Source organism: Marmota flaviventris, chromosome 10 (assembly GCF_047511675.1).
Source record: "Marmota flaviventris isolate mMarFla1 chromosome 10, mMarFla1.hap1, whole genome shotgun sequence".
NCBI classification, from domain to species: domain Eukaryota; kingdom Metazoa; phylum Chordata; class Mammalia; order Rodentia; family Sciuridae; genus Marmota; species Marmota flaviventris.
The window spans coordinates 97,743,505-97,763,054 of record NC_092507.1 but is presented as its reverse complement, the minus strand read 5'-3'; the positions used below and the strand labels follow the sequence as shown (position 1 = coordinate 97,763,054).

General features: G+C 35.9%; 1 pseudogene; it reads left to right on the top strand.

Annotated features, from left to right (window-relative positions):
- Positions 1 to 210: 210 nt before the first annotated feature.
- LOC139707398 (zinc finger protein 723-like) lies at positions 211 to 8,897 on the top strand (annotated as a pseudogene).
- The last annotated feature ends 10,653 nt before the right edge of the window (positions 8,898 to 19,550 follow it).

Sequence of the window (19,550 nt, the reverse complement as noted above, 5' to 3'; positions counted from 1 at the left end):
CTCCGCGCTCGGGATGGGATTTATTTCTCCGTGGTCAGTGCTTCTAGGATTCCTGCAGTTGGACTCCAGGCTTCGCTCCCTTCCCGGCATCCCGCGTGGGCCTGCCATGCAGGGACTGAAGCTCCCCAGGGCAGGCTCGGCTGCTGGGCACCAGGAAATGGTGAGTGTGCATTGGCACCTGGTGCCTGGACAGGGAGGCTCAGGAGGGAGATGGGGCAGGGAGGCGGTTGGCGGGTCCTGCTGTGGCGGGAACCCGAGTTGGCAGACCCCGACTCCTGGCACTCTCTGCGTCCACAGGTCTCAGCCCATTGGGGACAGCGCCCCTCAGTCCCCCTGGCCAGCCGGGTGGAGAGTGTGACAGTGGGCAGCCTCAGGCCCTGCTGGAGTCCTATCTATCTGACAGGTGAGCGCGGCTGCCCGGCGTCTTCCTGGGCTGTGGTGTTTGACAGGTGGGACCAGGAGAAGAATCCAACTCCAAGCCAGGGGATGGCACACACCTATCATCCCAGTGGCTGGGGTGGGGGCTGATGCAGGAGGATTGCGAGGTCAAGGCCAGCCTCAGCAAGTGGGTGAGGCAATTAGAGACTCGGGGAGACACTGCCTCTAAATAAAATGCAAAATATGGCTGGGGATGGGGCTCAGTGGTCAAGTGCCCCTGAGTTCAATGCCAGGTACCAAAAGGAAAAAAAAAAAAAAAAACATCAAACACTGTTTTCCTGCAGGGGGGGAGCTGTGGTGTACAGGGACCTTGCTTATTCCTGAGCTAGTTTTGTGGAGTTTTTTTTTTTTTTTTTTTTTTTTTTTTTTTGTTGTTGTTGTTTTGTTTTGTTTTTGTTTTTTCGTTTGTTTGTTTTGTTTTGTAGTTAACAGAAGGGTGCTTTACCACTCAGCTCTGTCCCTTGTAGTTTTTAGTTTTTATTCTGACCGCGAGTCTAGCTAAGTGGTTGAGATTGGCCTGGTTAGGGTTTGATTGATAATGACATTTCCATTACAATTAAGTGTATGATTTTTACACACTCATGGGTTCGTGGATGGACATTGTTGACGTCGTGATTCCTTGATGACAATTGTAACAGTACCGCTTCACAATGCACATGTTAGGTAATAACTTCTTTTTTATTTCTCTTATAATTCAAAAGTTTCTTGGTTAAGTTTACATATATTTAACTTTGTGGATGAATTTTAGGACTGGATGCTTCCATTAAGAGTAAAGCATGCTGGATTGTTTATTAGTGCATCATAGTTATACATAATACCACATGCATATGACACCGGTGTAAAACTTACCCATGGTATTTTATACTATTTTTAAGCTGAATGTACCATGACTATTAATGTATTATCCTGGTCATATGAACTGATTTCAGCAAGTCCCTGCGGTGGGGGACTATCATGTGTCTTTAATAGAAAAACAGTTTCCACAAATAGTTAAGAAGCACTTAAACTCCTTGAGTTTATTAGAATTCTTTTGTTTCCTATCATCATTGATGCTATTTAATTTTCTCTCTGATAGGGTTTTATATTACATTTCTTGGGTTTCTAAAGACATTGGATTCTTTTTATTATCATTATTAAACACATGGGTATCTCCTGTACAAATTGGCAGCTCAACTCTCCTCCCTGAATTTCTTCTGTGGTGAATTTCAGAGTGTTGGGACCGCAAGAATCACCAGTCCATGGGCCCTTTTCCTACCCAAGAGGGCTGGGATCTGCAGGGGTCTCAGGTTTTTCTCACCCCTGAGGTTTTTTTTTTTTTTTTTTTTTTTTCTTTTCTTTTTGGGGGGCATGGGGAGCATAGTGGAGTGAGTGCAGAGGTCCTTTCCCAGAGAGCAGACAGATGCTGAGATGCTGAGTCTGACCTTGAATTTATACCTCAGTCTCCCAATTTTACACATTGGGAATGTGTCATGGATGATACTTGAAACTAATTGTATTAGGGAGCTCAATCTATCTCATGGATAGAAAGCAGAGAGAATAGGAACCAGACTGTTTTCAAAAGCTTTTTTACCAGTCTTTTTTTCTCTCTTGTGCACAATCACCTTATAAGAATATCTTTGACAAGTCTGATTTGCATCTGGAAGGTCCGCCAAATTTCACATTCACTGATGGCAGAAAAGTTAGGAGTTGGGCTTTTATTCAGTGCTTGGATTATGGTATATATCCTTCACTTCACTCTGATATGGAATATATATATTGTTTTTGGACTTATGTATTTTCCTCTGAATTAGATAATGGAAAGTATCTTATTACATAATTAAAGTCACTCTCCTACATGAAAGTCAGTTCTACTAACTCTTAATTCAAATTAAATCTGAGTAATGGTTTGGTCCATGTTCTATTGATCTAACAATTTTTATTTCAGGAGCCATTGACATTTGGGGATGTGGCTATTGATTTCTCTGAGGAGGAATGGGAATGCCTGGATCCTGCTCAGCAGAATTTATATAAAGAAGTGATGTTGGAGAACTACAGCAACCTAGTCTTTGTGGGTGAGCATAACTTTCCTTCAAAATTCCTAATTATCATCATTTAGTTTTCTTCCCTTGAAGTATATCTTATGGGAACTTCTCTACAAGAATGTGTTGCAGATTTATACTTTCAATAAAAAGATGGGGTAGTTCTTGGTGCTGCCCAGAAAATGTTAATGATGTATATTTTCATCCTTAATGTTTTCCTTTGGTGGCATGATATATATCTTTCACTTGACATATGATTGACTTAGAGGAATGCAGTGATGTCAAATCCTGTGGCCCACGTATAGCAGAGAACATATTTGAGGTAGAGGAGGAATCCTAAATTCAAAAAGGTTGATTTAGAAGTTATCCAGTAGAAAAGATTTTTGAGAAGCTTTGATTTCTTTCTATTGTTATCATAGAAGAACCTGTCCTGTGTTTTGTGCTTTAAAATTATGTAGTCTCCTGCTTTTCCTCCAGTAATTTCTCCATACATTCAAATTAACAACAAAACACTCCCCTTGCCTTGTGAGTGTCAATATTATCTGACAGCTCTTGCATAATTTTAAAAATATTTTAGTTGTTAATGAATTTCCTATTTATCCATATATGGTGCTGAAAATTGAACCCATGGCCTCACACATGCTAGGCAAGCTCTCTAACACTACTCTACAACTCCAGCCCTTCTTCCATTATTTGCAGGAAAGTTTTGCACATTTCTGGAGACCTCTAGGTCCACCCATTGTAATACATTACTATCATAAGTCAGTTTCTCTAATCTTATTTGTACATTTTTTTTCACTAAAATGTCCTTATCATTGTTCTTTCTGATATGTGTAATGGATTTTCTGTGAAATAATCTGCCATGGAATGAATGTCAAGTTGGACAAAGACTGTTGTTTTGAGAGATGGTGTAAGTTTTATCTGAGTTAGAGCATTTGTAAAATAATACATCTGTGGATATTTACAATTTGGTTGTATTTTTCTCTTTTTTATTGTGTACAGTAGGTTCCATGTTATAGACTGGGTTTCCTCATATCAGTTAATTGCTTCACAAACTAAGATATGTATGATTCTTGTTTGTATTGCCAATAATGTTATATGTGCTTTTGCTTGTATAAATATTAAACCTCTTTTGTCCATGACTTTTGTATTTTATCTTGATTGGCTTTTCATTCTTCCCATGCACGTAGAAATTGACGTTTTCTATGTGTAAGTGTAATGGGGATTGATGACAGTGATACTCTCATGCTGAACTACACCCCAAGCTCCTTTTCACTCATGGTTGGAGAGAGGTTCTCACTAAGTTATTGAGGATGTCTTGAATTTGCAATTCACCTGCCTCAGACTTCCTAGTAGCTGAGATTACATGCATTCTCATCATTTGTATATTGATGAGCTTGTTCTTATTTATAGGATGAAGACCACATTATTTTAAATGTAGCTTTGAGAAATGTTGCAATTCTCTTTATCTTTTAATTTTCATTGTAATCAATACCACAAAGTAAAACTTACTGTCTCCAAAATTTTAAATATACACTTCAGTAACAGTAATTCAAATTGTTATGCAATATATCTCTACAAAGTTTACATCTCAAAAAAAAAAAAAAAATCCCTAGGAAGCAAGGGCTCATTTCTGTCTTCTCATCACAAAACTCTTCTCTTTTTTTCAGAAAGCTTCTTTTTAGTTTAGAGATGTCATGTTCGTAGAATTCTGCAGTATTCTTTCTGTGACATTTCAGTTAACCTAGTGTACATACATTTTTTAAAATTTATAATTAGAATAAATTCTTTGACTTCAAAGTTCTATAGTTTCTATATTCCAATATGGCTCATCATTCTTTTCAAGTGATATTTGGTTTGCATCCCCCATGATGGCTCTGTTGAATTACAATATAAGAACTCTGGTGTGAAATGTTTTTAATTTGCTATTGATGTGGGGGCTTATTTCCACACTCAGTAAAAACTCCGTCTTCCTGACACCATGTTTGCATTTAAAATTGAATGCTGTAACTTTTATTATATTTTTTAGCAGGGAAATAGTCTTATGTGTATTTTGGGGGATATTCATACAATTTAAAGGATAGATTTCTCTGCAAAAAGTTTTTTTTGTTAACAATGGGAGGTTGCCGAATATTACATGGAGCCTCTAGTTAACTTTAAGTAGTATAAACATCTTTAAATTTAATCTTTCAATTTTGAACAACAGCATGCAAAAGAGTGTTAAATCAATTGACACATATTTAGGAATTTTTGAAAATCCCTACCACTTTTGACTTCAAATATTTATTCCATGTTGGTTACAGAATAACTATCACTTAAACATTTATTAACCTTTGTTTTAATATATAAAATTGATCCAACCAGCATAATATCCCACTTGTGATTAAGAACAGTGATTCTATAAGTCTATAGTTGTTTCAAAATATTTTCAAAGTCTTATGATTTGCAATTGCCATTTTGCTTCACTCTATTTCTCTTTTCAGTAAGTGGGGATTTATGTCTCTTAGTATGACAGTGATTCTTTGTTTTCATTCAACCCTCTCAGTGTTTTCTTTGTGTGTTTGGGAAGTATTACGTATGTAGTGAATGTATATACTGTTAATTCAGAACCTAGGGAAAGGGTCCTTTTCTCTCTTTTGCCTCTTTTCATTTTTTTTTTAATTTAAAACGTCTCCTATGTCCTATAACTGTCTTAAACTATGTTTTGTGTACTATAATTTAGACAGCTCAGGTTTTGTTCAATCACTTTTGTATGTGTCATTATTATATCCTTTTGCTTTCAGTATGTGTGTGTTCTTAGATTTAGAGTATCCTGTAGACTACCTACAGTTGCAATATTTAGAGTTAATTCAAATATCCAATTTTGTTTTGATCAGAATTTTGTAAATTGCATTTGCATACAAAAAATCTACAAATGAAGAATCTCCTACTCATACTTTGTATGAGTATCAACTTGATTTCACTTTATTAAAAAACTGAATATGTTTATGTGTCCTTTTAAAATTATATTATTGTTACAGGTATATATGCTTATTAACAGTATTGTTGTTATGCTTTTTTCTTTCAAATTCTATTGCAAAATTACATGTCTGGAGACCCATCATTACAATAAAATAGAATTGTTTGTGCCAAGAAATGTTTAAAATTTCGTATAACTTATGATGCTGTGCACTTACATTTTATTATGAAGGATTACCTTTAGTGTTTGTGAAGAACAGATCCAGTGTTGATGAAGAGTGTGTGTATTTTTATATCTTTAAAGTCTTCATTTTCCTTCTCTTTAAAAGGTAGTAGCTGTGAATATAATGTCTTGGTTGATAATTTTATTCTTTCATCCCTTGAATATAGATAGACTCGAATTCCTTACTGTGTTGTGAAGATTCAACTAAGGATTTCACAATTATATAGTTACACATTTCTAGGTGACCCATCTTTTTCTCTTGGATGCTCTCAGTATTTTGAGTTTTAAAACTTGGATTAAAACCTACTTTGAGTCTTTACAACTTGGAGAAAACAGAGCTGCTTGGATGTTTCATTTTTTCTATTTTCTGAGATGTGTTTATTAGTACTGGAAAGATAACTTAAGGGCAATTTAGCACTTTGCATTTTTTACTTTGTCTGGCCTTCAAATTTTGATCCTCTAGCTCAACCTCCTATGTTTCTATGTACAACCACCCCTGACTCTTTCAGACATTTTCTAAAGAAAGTCTTTAAACATAAATTTTCTGCTTATTACTATTAACAATTCTTGACTAATTTTTATTCTTTTTTTGTGTTAGTTTACTTCAGTAAACTTCTTTTAAATGATAATTCACTATTCCCTTTGAGTAATTCATAACTTTGCTTACAGTTGATTTAGCCATGTTTTTTTTTTTTTTTTCTGTTGGTAAGCAGGAACCCCTTTTTGTACAGTCCCCAAACATCCACATGTTTCATTTTTTCTTTTTTAATGAAACAGAAGAAAGTTGGTGGATTTTGAAAATATATTCTGAAGGAGGAAAATCTTTGTGTAACACAATGTATTTTTATCTACTATAATACTCTCCATAGTGATGTACTCATCTTGGATACTGTGAACACAAAGATGATTAGGAAAATTTTCAAAGTAATTCTCTGTATGTATTTTTATTTGATTTTATTTTTATATATTGCTATAGTAATGATGGACTAGGATTTAATAATCCACTCCCCTGCTGATGTTATTTTTTGCTGTAATTTCTTAGGTTTGCAAAATGTACTCAGCCCAGTACAGTAAGTAAACATGTTTGTTATTTTTATTTATTATAGCCATGACTTCTCATCATCCTCGAGAAATTTTACCAGAGCAGGGAATAAAAGAGAGAGAGGGAATATATGGAAAGTGTGACTTTGACTATTTACAACCAAGAATACAATGGGAACATATAGGTGAGAGTAAAGTTCAAACATTGTATTATAATAGACAAAATCAATCAGTAGTCCCTATTTATGATAAAAATTTTATGGTCAAAAGACACCAGAGACAATTAATATCTGAAACAAAAATTCAATGTATTCCAATTATTTTGAGGAGTTTTATATGTCTATAAGAATAAATCCACAGCCATTTTTGAACTGAAAGGCAATGTGGAAAATTTGAAATCTAGTCCATGCATCAGTTTTTAACTTGGCCAATTATAAAAGTAGTACTGAGTTAAAATTCCAGTCAAACATTTGCACAGAAATGTATTTCTAAAAGTGATCTTTTGGGAGTTTCTTTATAAAATGTCCATTTTTCTGAAACAAAAGATTAATTTCTCCTTGTGCCCAAATGGACAATATTAAGAATTGTAGAAAAGTTTCTACTTCCCTACTATTGCTCAATGACAATTCTGATACAGATTTCTGGAAAGTGCACTATATAGATAATGCTATAAGTAACACAATAAGCCATGTCTCTACCCTGAGTAATGACCAGTTTATTTACATTGGTGATAAAAATTATGAATATAGAGATCCTAGTCCTTTTCTAAAGGAAATTTACCAAGATGAAAAATGTAGGAAAGTCTTGCTTCAGTGATCAAAAACTAGTATTCATTAAAACATTCATAGCCAAGACAAAATCTGCAAGTGTAAGATATGTGAAAGGGCTCTTAACCACAGTGCAGAGCTTGCTTAATACAAGAAAATTTATAGAGAAAGAGAGCCCTATATGTATAGAAGATATTGAGCAAGCAAATGCTTTCATATATTTTTTAAACACAGCAGATACTATGACAGTGATAAATTCTACAAATTTAAAGAATATGGAAAAACTTTTAGTGAAAAGTTACAACTTGTTAAGTATCAGAGGATTTATACTGAAGGAAATACCTGTAAATGTAAAAAGTGTGGGAAAGCCTTAATTTTTTTTCAACTCTTAGTCAACACCAAAAAATTTATTCTGCAGAGAAGACCTACCAATGCTAACAATGTAATGCACTCAAGAACTTTACTCAACATCACAGTGTTCATTCAGGAGATATGCCATGCAAATGCAAAGAATGTGACAAAACTTCTAATAAAAGCTCAAATCTTATTTGTCACCAGTGGACACACCCTGGAGTGATTCCCTACATATATAAACAATTTTGCAAAGGTCTCAGTCAAAACCCAAGCCTTAAAAATTACTAGAGAATTCATACTGGAGAGAATCCCTTCAAATGTAAAGTATGTGGCAAAAGTTTTAAAAGAAATTCACATCTTTATTGCCACAACAGGATTCATACTGGAGATAAGCATTCCAAATGTAAATTGTGTGGCAAGAGGTTCAGTCAAAAATCATCACTTACTCAGCACCAGCAAATCCACACTGGAGAGAAGCCCTACAAGTGTAAAGAGTGTGGCAAAGCTTTTAATAGAATCTCACAGCGTAATTGTCACAAAAGGATTCATACTGGAGAAAAGCCCTACAAATGTAAAATGTGTGGCAAGAGTTTTAATCAAATATCATCACTTACTCAGCACCAGCGAATTCACACTGGAGAGAAGCCCTACAGCTGTAAAGAATGTGGCAATTCTTTTAATAGCATCTCACAGAGTAATTGGCACAAAAGTATTCATACTGGAGAGAATCCCTACAAATGTAAAGTGTTTGGCAAAAGTTTTAATACAAACTCACATCTCTATTGCCACAACAGGATTCATACTGGAGAGAAGCCCTACAAATGTAAATTGTGTGGCAAGAGTTTCAATCAAAAATCATCGCTTACTCAGCACCAGTGAATCCACACTGGAGAGAAGCCCCACAAATGTAAAGAATGTGGCAAAAGTTTTAATCAAAAAATAGTACTTACTCAGCACCTGAGAATCCACACTAGAGAGAAGCCCTACAAATGTAGAGAATGTGGCAAAGATTTTAATCAACAATCATCACTTACTTGACACCAGAGAATGCATACTAGAGAGAAGTCCTATAAAAGTGAAGAATGGCAAAACTTTTAATATTGAAGATCACATCTTACTAAACATTATAGGTTTTGTACTGGAGAGAAGTTTTACAATGAAAACATTGCATCAGTGTCTTTAAGGATGAATCAACCCTTATTTCACAGTAGTTCAACGTTATTTCACACCAGAGATATGATAGCACACGAATTGTAAAAATGTAAAATAGGTGACAGAGTCTCCAATAGTTGTTCACAACCTACTCAGCACCTCAGAATTCATACGAATGAGAGGACATGCAGAAAAAGTTTTGCAAAGACTTGGCCATTGATCAAACATTTTTAAAACACTGGAGGATTTATAGCATATAGAAACCCAAAGAATGTGTCCAAGACTGTATTCAAATTTCCGATATTTTTGAATTTCTGACCTCATATCTGTAGAAAATGTGGAGTAGCATTTGTCCAAAGTGTGTACCTTAGATAACAGCAAAATATTTACAAAAACGCATTGACAAATATAAAGATTGTAGTAAGTTTCTTATCTATAGCCCATCCCTTGAAGTATTTGTTACCTAGATAGAAAAAAATCATTTAAATGTAGAAAATGGGTAATTGCTTTTGACATTTGTTGAAAATTTTCTTAACATCTTTAGCTGATATTGTAGAAATAAGGAAATACAAGTATAGAATTGTGCATCCCTAAAAGGATATAATTTTAGTATAAATCAATGATTACTAAAGAGTCTTATTTTTCACAACTGGAGAAATAATAATACTCAGAGTTGATTATTTCAGAAGTCTCTTAAGATTCATATGAAATTCAAAACTTAAATTTTTAAGAGACTCTTAAACTTAGGGGCACTTAATCAGTAAACCACATCCTCAGATTTTTTTTCTTTTTTTATTTAGAGATAGGTTTTTCTAAGTTGTATAGGGCCTCACTAAGTTATGGAACCTGACTTTGAACTTTCAAAGCTTTTCACGCCCCTAGGGTCATGACATGTTCCACCATGCCCATTTTACAGAGCATTTTTACTTATATTTCATTACAGATGCAACTTGTTACTAAATAACGTGTGAATTTCTTAATGTTAACCTTGTCATGCATTTAATGATGCTATTAGGTCACACATCTCCCACTATTCACTTTGCTAATGGATCGATGCAATAGTAAAACATTCTATTGGGTAAATAATGCTATAACATCTCCATTAATTATTTCATATGTTTAATCAAGTATTATTTGGAGAATATTATTTATGTAAATTATATACTCTCTTGTTTGTAATTATGGTAAAATTAAGACAGTTATAGGAAGGACCTAGGGATACTAAAATAATGCCCAGATATCCCTAGTTTGAATTATGTGTTTAATATTTCACCTTATACAGTAGCAGTACACCCTAAGGGATCTACAAATCCAGAGAGTTATACAAGCTCCCAATCAGGGAGAGGAGAAAGACCCAAGAGACTAGGAGCCAACGTGTGTATTCAGGCAGTAAAGGAGGGTTGCTGAAAGGGGAAATAGTCTTAATGTTTCCTGGGGAATCCACATGGTCCATAGGCCCATCCTGACTCTTGGACTGAAGAAACCATGCATTTCCTCATGAATTCTATGGCGTTCATCACTGAGGTGACTATACTCACCTCTAGTGTAGGAAAAACATCACAATTTGGGACACTTCTTTAGTTTTGGATACCCAGTAGAAAAGTGTAACTAGAAACATGTAAAATGATGACTGTAAAAAGAAAAAGACATACAATAGGAGCATTTATGCCCCCACGTTTTTTATTTCATTACATACTTTGATTTTGTAGACTCTTTGGTTCTACTTATTAATTTAGAATATAATGTTTGTTATACTTATTGGATTATATGATAGATAGCATGTGTCATGGTCTCCCAGAACCCTCTGCAACCCAGTAATTATAAGATGCTATAAACTAACCATGTCCTTCCTCAGATATTATAGCTCCAAGAGCCCATGACACCACACAGAGAGAAACACAATTTTGATTGAAATAAACCTCTAGACTCTCATCTACAAGTCCTGTTCAAAAAGTAAAAACACAATATTCTCTTCATGTGTGAGCATTTTGGGTCAACAAAATACCACCCACCAACATTTGATTTAACTTTATTTGGGAAAATAAATATTGAAATATAATGATAAGTTCTAGAAGAATAATATTCACACCATTCTTTATTCCAAAGGGTAAATATCTAGGTTTCATGCTTATCTCCACATTATTTTATGCATAAAACTGGCTTCATTTTACATATTAGAGTTTAAACTATTTATAAGGCCAGGAGGGAAGATTCAGTACTTAGAGGTCTAAGGAAAATACTAAAGATTTTACCTTTTCTTGATTGAATTATGTCTGCAATCCTTGATGAAACAGCTAAAGAATGTTGATTTCTCAATGCATCTGGCTTGGTGGCTCACTCATTGGAATCCCAATTTATTTATTCATCTCAAGGCTATCATTCCCTCCTCTAGGATCTGACCTGTTCTTGGGGGGACTTGGTGTTCTTCAGCGGATCACCAGGTCATGCAAGATGTTAGAATGAAGTTTTCTTTGTTCTAACTTGTATTTATATGGCCTCACTTTCAATACAAGTTAGAACAAGACTTCAGACTCTCACCTGTGGAAAGGATTCTCTGCCCAGCACTTCCCAGTCAGGACCCTGAAAAGCTCTTTGGGACTCCCCAGTACATAGGTTCAGTGGTTGGGTTTTCCTAGTCTGTCTCTTTGACTTTTGCTTTCTCTCTTGCCTTCATAGTATTACTCAAGGAAACACTGTGTTGTGTGAAGAGAGTGTCTTCCTTATCTATTGGATCTGACCTGAGAAGTTGAGCAGCTGCTCACATACTGAATGTCACAAACATATGTATGTGTTATCTAATCATTAAGTAGTGTATCTTTCAACTGCATGATTTTTTTATTGCTTGGGGGAGGAAATTGAGAATGCTTTCTTTGAGTGACCACAGCACTATTCATAGTATTCATAACACTGCTATGTAATGTTTCCTCTCTGCTCAACTTGTAAGTATTTCTCCTGTGCTGCTTTGTAAAACAAGTATAAAAGAGTTGTAAACAAAAATTTTGTGATTATAGCTAGTTGTGCAGACTGACTTGGGCAACTCTATTTACCATTGTTGTTTTCTATGGGCTCAAGGTACTCTTTTATACTTTTCTTTAACCTTAATGGCATTACTATTCATTGAAGAGTTTTTTAACTCACAATCCTTCTTGGTATAGAAATTTTCCCTTGTCATTTTTAAAATTTCTTACTCTTTTTAGGTATACGTGATAGTAGAGAAAATTTTGACATATTATACATGGAGTAAAACTCATTTTAGTTAGCATTCCATTCTTGAGGTGTGCATGGTGTGGACCTTCCCTGGTGGTGTATTTATACATGAACATTGAAAAGTTGTGTCTGATTCATTCTACTGTCATTTGTATTCCTATTTCCCTTTTCTTCCCTTCAATCCAACTTTGTCTAATCCACTGAATTTCTTTTCTCTCCCCCTCCCTTGTTGAGTGATTTAGCGTGTGTGTGTGTGTATATGTATATGTATATATATATATATATATATATATATATATATATATATATATATATATATATATATATATATATATATATATAATGTAATGTCTGTTTCATTCTACTATCATGTCTATCCCCATATTCCCTCCCCTCCCTGCACTCCTCTCTACTTAATCTAAATAACTATACTTCCCCACCCCCATTGTGCATTAGCATACACTTATCTGAGAGAACATTTGGCCTTTGTGTGTGTATGTATGTGTGTGTGTGTGAGAGTGTGTGTGGGGGGGTGCTTATTTCACTTAGCATGATATTCTTCAACTCTATCCTATTACCACCAATTGGCATAGTTTCATTCATCTTTAAAGCCAAGTAATATTCCATTGGTGGGGGAAATTATATATAATATCACATTTTATTTATCCATTCATCTGTTGAAGGAAACATATGTTGGTTGTATGGTTTATCTATTGTAAAGTGTGCTGCTCTAAACATTGGTGCAGCTGTTTCCCTGTAGTATGTTGTTTTTAAGTCCTTTGGGTATAGTATGAAAAGAGAGAGAGAGCTGGGTCAAATGATGTTTCCATTCTGGTTTTTCAAGGAGTCTCCATAATGCTTTCCATGATGGTTGCACAAATTTGGATCAATCTCATGAGCAATATGTGAGTGCTCCTTTTCCCCCACAACCTCATCAACATTTATTGTTTCCTGTATTAATAATGATTGACATTCTGACTGAAGTGAGATAAAATCTTAAAGTAATTTTGATTTTCATTTTCCTAATTGCTAGATTGGTGGAATTTTTTTTTCATATATTTGTTAAAGGATTATATTTCTTCTGTGAAGTTGTCTGTTCAGTTACAGAGTCCATTTGTTAATTTTTTTGTTGTTGTTTGTGTTAATTCTTTATATACCCTAGACATTAGTGCTTTTTCTGAATTACGTGTGGTAAAGATTTGTATAAAGTCTGTGGGTTCTTTCTTCACATTATTGTTTCTTTTGCTGAGAAGCAGCTTTTTTGTTTGAAATTATCCCCTTTATTTATTCTTGATTTTTATTTTTTGTGCTGCAGGGGTCTTGTTATTGAAGTCAGATTGTGGAACAACATTTACCTCAGGTTTTTAAATGGTATCTCAAGTTCATGAATGTTTCAGTTTTATTGTTTCTCTTACTATCTTGCCTTATAGATCTACATGTTTTAAAGAGTCATGAAATGATCTAGCTTCACATACATGATTTTCTGATGACTATTATTTTCCAATATGTAGCTGCAGATTATTTAACATATAAATCTACTATTTCAGACTTTAACTAAAGCACATACATGACTTGTGTAGGAAATATTCCATCAATAGATCAACATCAAATATATATATATATATATATATATATATATATATATATATATATATATATATATATATATATATATATATATATATATATATATATATAAAAGCCTGGATTCAAATGCATGCACATCCAACCCAGAGCTTGGCCCATAACACTTATTCTATACTAATTCTACACTTTAGATCCTCCATGAAAGCTGTTATATATCCAAAGCCTGAGACTCACTCCCCAGACATTCTTCTTTTTTGGGGGTGTATGATGACAAAGATTGAACTCAGGGGCACTCAACCCCTGACCCACATCCCTATCCCTATTTTATGTAGAGACAGATCTCACTGATCTGCTTAGTAAATTTTTTTCACTGAGGCTGGCTCTGAACTCATGACCCTCCTTCCTCAGCCTTCCAAGCTGCTGAGATTACAGGCAAATACCACCATGCCCAGCTCCACAGAGAGCCTTCTTTAACTGGTTGGAACCCACTTGTTCAGTATGTTTTGGCCTGATCCTCACAATTAGAGATGAAATTATTTTCCTCTCTATGAAAAATCATGGCTACAAAGAGATTGGACTCAACAGCACCTAATTACACAGCATGTCCACATTACAACAAAGGTGTGGTCTGCAATTCTCCACCTCTCCAAAGAGCTCTTCTTGGCTCCACAAAGTTGGGAGTACTGGCCAATCCTCTGCCATGGCTCATTCAGAAGCCTCAAAAGAAGTGAGTGTATATGAGGGACAGTATTCCAGGTGGCACATTGGTGATTAATGGGCTATGCCAGGGAGTAAGTCGGAGCCTAATTCACCAAAGGCACAAAACTTTCATGTGGCTGGTCCAGGATGTGGGCTGCATGAGGGGATACTTTTCCTCTGCCCTTGATGTGTCTTTCCTAACTGTGAATATGCAGAAATACTTGTTCAATGACTTGCACTCTTTTCCTGTTTTATGTTTTCCTCTCATGTGGCTTTGGATGTCTCATGCTTTGGCAATTATTGTGACTTTCTTCTTCAGTTTTCCCACCTCCCTCATCCCATCCATGTGGAATTTCTGTCTGTGGATATTAGTTTTCATTTTATATATGTCCATTTAGTCCAAGTTTCCACTTATCTCTAGAAAAAAACAAATATTTCATTCATTACCATGCTTGTACTAACCTTTCACATGTTGATAATAGCAGTGTTCAAGAACTATCTTCTGATTTCTACAACTGGAACATAAGTGGGTCTGCTTGAAATGACTGTCCTTTCTTTTGACTCCAAATAACAGGGATCCTATTAATATAGCGCTTTAATGCTTTTGTGTATATTTATATACAGTACCCAGGAGACTGAACCTGCTTTTTACATGGTTTTGTCTCAGAGAAGGTGGAGTTGATAGTGTAGCTTTTTTAAAAAATGGACTCCAGCTCAGACTCTGCCTCGGCTCTGAGTAGATTCCATCTGCCTGTGATTTCTACAACATGTGACCTATAGCTCTTCCTCTTCTTTTCTTAATTTTAATATTTCACTTAGAGCTTGAGCCACAGAACTGTCACTTTGGAAAGGATGACTTACCAAACCATCACTAACCCCAAGAAGGTGTGCTCCATGTGCAAACTAGGAAAGAGGGGCCCATCACACACTTCAGGGCTTCAGGGAAATTATGGGGGTGCAGGAGTCCCTCACATCAAAATAGAGACATTATAAGTTGTGGGACAGGTCTGGCCTAATTTGATTTTAGGACCAGAATTAGAGTAATTTAAGTTTTCTTATCAACATGAGAAAATGATCTCAATCAAGATCCTTTTCCAGATGTGTCCAGGAAACTTTAAGAGTTTGAAGCCCAGATCTCTTGGATTTCTGTTATCCATCAGAGAAGACAATAAAATTAAGAGAGATGACATGTCCCACTGGGGAAGCCACAGTTCTGTGTTCTCCAGTGGGAACTTCTTGCCTTTCTACAGACATTAAAATTACAAATCTGCAGAGACAGAACTTAAACACATCCTTTCCATAAAACTTACAAGTGTTTGTGCTCTGCTCAGCTTATTCAGGTGACAAAGTACCTCTGTGTCCTCAGATGCAGAGTTAGTGTGGATTCTAAAAAGGGCATTGGAGGAGGAAATTCAGTCTACTAGTGAGCTTTCCCAGTAGCTGCTTTGCTTCTCAAAGAAGCAAACATCTTTAGAAGACAATATCCTCATTTCACCATACAGAACATGGTCCTCTGGGCTCATTAGGGCTTTTGGAGCCCAGAGGACCATGTTCTGTATGGTGTAATGAGGATATTGTCTTCTAAAGATGTTTGCTTCTTTGAGATCCTGCTAAAATGAGTCAATTTTTCTTACAGGGAATATCAGTTTTACTTCTTCATTTTTCAATTTAATAACTTCATGGGATATAACTTACATATGGTATGTCATGTAGAGATTTTAAACACTACTAATTTGTATACTTATTACCAGGGAATTAATAAGTTTTAATATTTTGATCAATAGTCTTGCTTTGGTCATCTTCATAACTCATTGAACAATTATTGTTTGAGTAATTGTACATTTTGAAATCTTTAGAGGGATATGAGGTTCTATGTTCAAAACCTCATTTAATAGAATGGAATCTCACATGGTTAAGAACTTTCAGTTGGTAAATGTCAAATAAGGGACCGTGATTAGAAGGAAGCACATTAAATATTTTAGAAAATCAAATAAATGTGCTGGTAAGTTCCAATTCATGGTGCCAAATTATAGGCTTGTGAATATAATTCACAAGAATTTGGAAGAATATTTTTTATGTATTAGTCCATTCTGTTTTAATCACTAAAAACGTTTTGTAATATCTAATAATGGAAATGTGTAAATTCAATTTTGCTTTTTTAAATTTTTTATTAGTTCAAAACATTACAAAGCTCTTGACACATCATATTTCATACATTTGATTCAAGCGGATTATGAACTCCCATTTTTACCCTATATATATATTGCAGATTCACATCGGTTACACATCTACTTTTTTACCTACTGCCATACTAGTGTATGTTTTATTCTGCTGCCTTTCCTATCCTCTACTATCCCCCCTCCCCTCCCCTTCCCTCCCCTTCATCCCCTCCCCTCCCATCCCCTCCCATCTTCTCTCCCTACCCCATTTACTATAATTCATTTCTCTCTGTTGATTTTTTCCCCTTTCCCCTCACATCCTCTTATATGTAATTTTGTATAACAATGAGGGGCTCCTTCCTTTACCATGCAATTTCCCTTCTTTCTCTCTTTCCCTCCCCCCTCTCATCCCTGTTTAGTGGTAATCTTCTTCTCACGCTCTTCCTCCCTATTCTGTTCTTAGTTGCTCTCCTTATATCAAAGATGACATTTGACATTTGTTTTTTTAGGGATTGGCTAGCTTCACTTTGCATAGTCTGCTCTAGTGTCATCCATTTCCCTGCAAATTCCATGATTTTGTCATTTTTAAATTTTGCTTAGAGGAACATTCAGGACACTTGAAATCCATCCTGCCCTGGTCACTTTCAGATTTTTTTTCCAAAATTCATTTTTTCATGTCATTAGCATGCACAGATAAATGTGACCCTAAGACCCACAGAACAAGATAAAGCAGGAAAACTGAAAGCAAAACTTGACCCTTCCATCGCAATATCAGTCAGGGAAAATGGACCCTCCGGCAGGATCATGTGGATTTCCCAGTAATGAGAGCTTGGGGTCTGCAAAGAAGTGCATGGGCTTTCTCATCCCTGAGGATGTAAACAGAACAGAGTAGAGAAGAGTGTGGCTGTGGAGTCTCTAATCAAGACCTCCAGAGACCAATCAGGAAGCAGGCCTGATTTTATTGTGCAGTTACCATGTATATGTACTCAGTCAGTGCCTAAGCAAAATATAGACAGCCACCAATGCAATGTCTGATAACTGTCCTTGCAGTGAACAATCAAAGAGTGGGACTGCAACACATGGCCTCGTGCCCAGAGCTGTGCTGATGGGGTAAACAGTTTGCCACTCACACGCCTAGCATGGGGAGTGGCCTTTCATACAGACACCCTTAACCTATGCTCTGTATGCAGTACTCTATGCACTTGTCCCCAGAAAGAAGCACCTCTGGGGTTTCTTCTTTTCTTGACTTTAAAGAACAATTTCTCTTCTAGTGGCTTTTCTCAGCAGAAATTTAAAATGATATAATATAAATATTATAGATGTAAGTGTGAACCCTGAGCTGTATTTTAAAACCCTGACAATTTAAAAAGCAAGCCATGGTTCTCATATCTACTTCTCACAAAGAGCTGCCATTCATTCAGTCAAGTATTGCCCAGGGTTTGCTCATCGTGCTACTGGAGGGTATGTTTTGCAGCAGAGGTGCTGGGTGATGGTCTTGCCCTCTCTGAGGTGTCAGTCATCTCTCCTTAGTGCTCTTCATAGATTCCCAGCACACAAAGAGCCACAAATAAGAGGTTTCTGCCAAAGCTGACATCAGTCCCAAGCCCACTTGCTTGAAGCAAGACCAGTCTCAATTCTCCATCTCCCTTTTGTCTGTTGGAGAATACCAAGAGGACATGGGTAGGGTTGGCAGTAGTGGTGAAGCTGAGCTCTGAGATGAGGACAACCCCAAGCTGTAAGTCTGCACATGTGTTGTTAGGGGTGACAGATCCTATTTCCTCATCCCTTATGAACAGGATGGTGCTTACACTGCATATGGGAGAAGAGATGTTTCTTCCTCTCACTTTTACCATGGAATGTGCCCACCCAGACGACCCAAATAACGCTAACTTACAGTGGGGTGTCCTTCTCCTGTAATTCTCTCTACTTCTTTCCTGACCACCAGCTCGTGTCCACTGCCATAACAGTCCTCACTAGATGGTTGCAACACAGATGACATTGCATGTATCATACAGCCACCTCTGACTTTAGTGACAGCACCATATCTAACATGACTCCTTCCTGGATCCAGATACTAAAGGGAGTCTTTACTATCAGCTCTAATAAACAAACTTCTGATTTTTTTTGAAAATTTCTTTTTCATTTGTGATCTGTTTTTTTTTTTTTTTTTCATTTCCTCACTTGGCCTTACCTTCCTATTACCACATGTGAATTCTTCAAATGTAACCTATTTCAGAAATCTGTGTTAGATTCCCTGTGATTTACATATCCTTCCACACAGAATGCCCACTCTAGGGGGCAGCTTGATTTCTCCAGTGCTTTAAGGACATGAGTGTCCAGTATTATTATATATAATAAGTATAATATATAATAATTATAATATATATATATATATATATATATATATATATATATATATATATTATTATTATTATTATTATTATTATTATTATTATTATTATTATTATTATACCAAGCTGGAAGCATCACTCCGTAGACCCTTGTTTGAGGGGTGTTTCTCAGATTACCTCCCTGATGTCAGAGAGCTTGTGCTATGTCTCATGATCTCCTGGACTATTTTGTGCCAGGCTTAATGTGCACAGCTGGGAAGGTACATAGCTCAGGATGGACATTACTATGGATATTTCTTCACAACACTACCATGTTACATTTACACAATTTTAATCATATATACTTGATGCACATCATTGAGTGATGATCGTGGTTCAAAACTGGAGCTAGCAGAATGAGCAGACTGTGCTTTCTCCTGGCACTACCTGTATGAAGATTAGTTCTCCTCATTATTGCATGAAATTGTGTCCCTTTCTTTGAAGCATACTATCAGGAAAGGGTCTAAGTTTTTCCCAATACTGATATAGAAATTTACCATCGGAAAACATTTTTCCAACAGTTTCAAGGCAATGAACAAACCATCCATGAGTTCTTG